The sequence below is a fragment of the Penaeus monodon genome, chromosome 27 (assembly GCF_015228065.2).
Source record: "Penaeus monodon isolate SGIC_2016 chromosome 27, NSTDA_Pmon_1, whole genome shotgun sequence".
NCBI classification, from domain to species: Eukaryota; Metazoa; Arthropoda; class Malacostraca; order Decapoda; family Penaeidae; genus Penaeus; species Penaeus monodon.
Genome location: NC_051412.1, coordinates 8,115,737 through 8,117,112, shown reverse-complemented (window position 1 = coordinate 8,117,112; position 1,376 = coordinate 8,115,737).

The window sequence follows — 1,376 nt, the reverse complement described above, 5'->3', positions numbered from 1 at the left end:
TTGTTCGCTAACCGTCGTTCCCCCCCTTTGAAAAATAATTGTTTTTTAGTGTTCGGGATTTTAGTGATCTTGTTTCCTTCGTTTAGGCGTTTACATTCGGGTAAAACACGTATTTTCAATGATTTTTGAGAGTAATATTCGAAAAAATTTACCCTTTAGCATGCTAATGGTTTTTTCCCGTCAGAGCACTCTTAATTCTTGCTGAGGTGCTATTGAATTTTTCTTTCCCCTCTAGATATTTTTTCAAACCATATCTAAAAATTGGGTTTTCCGGATCGGTAAATGTCCCCGACTTCCATTAAAGTCTTCGGATTCTAACCTAAAATAAGCGCTTTGGCGATTTTTTGATGCAGTTTTCCGGTTTAGCGGATGCCTCGCTGTATCCGAAAAAGGGATTAATACTCCAATAATACCCAAAAATTCAGTTTTTAGCTTCTATGTCTCAAATCGCCTAAACCACCGCTAAAATCGCAGTGGTTTCGGTGGAAAATATTTTTTGACGGCGAAACGCTTTTTTACAGGGGGGAGAGTGTAAACTCTACTTCTCTTTAAAAATCCTCTAACGTGTCGAGCGTAATACTCGACGCTTTTTTTATGCTTGGATAAATCTTTAACACTCCCGAAACCCGGAAAGGGATGAATAATTCTCATATACCCGCGAATGATGTTTTTTTTACATCCATTGATATACGTGGGTGGGGTTTTTTTGTTGTGATAAAGCGGGAAAGAAACTGTCTTCGGAAAAAATGCGAGTACTATATAAACAAGAGGTACGAAAAGGTTTTTTTTCAAAACCCCACTGTATATATCACCTACAAAATTGGGGCAATTGTTTACCCAAAAACCCCCTCCCCAAAACTTCAATTTTTAGACGATCGCGCGACGAAGGGAAAGTAAGTTGTGCGTTTTGGTATATCAATTTTTTTGGGGTTTTGAAAATAAATTTTGCGTTACAGTATACGCTTAAATTTGCTGTCTCCCTTGGAAAACCCATTGCAAACAATTTTGGGAAATTTTAAGGTGCTATAAATTTTCGTGTAAATTGCAAAAGTTTGAAACGGGGAGTACTTAATGTAGAGGGTCGCTATTTGAGGGATACCACGAGGTTGGGGTGTATATTCCCTTTTATTATCGGGTGTTTTCCTTGCCGCAATAACGCCGTTTCAAAATTCTCCTTGTACTCTTTCTAATTTCCCTGACCAGCCTGTTTCCCCGGTTTTAACCCTGCTACAAAGATCATCTCGGTCGGGAAAAAAAAATCAAACACACCCCAAATGAACACGATAATCTATATTCATGATTCAAAAACAAAAAAACTTGAAAAGAAGTATGGGATATAAAAATTTTTTAGAGGGATGTGTTACACATAATCATAC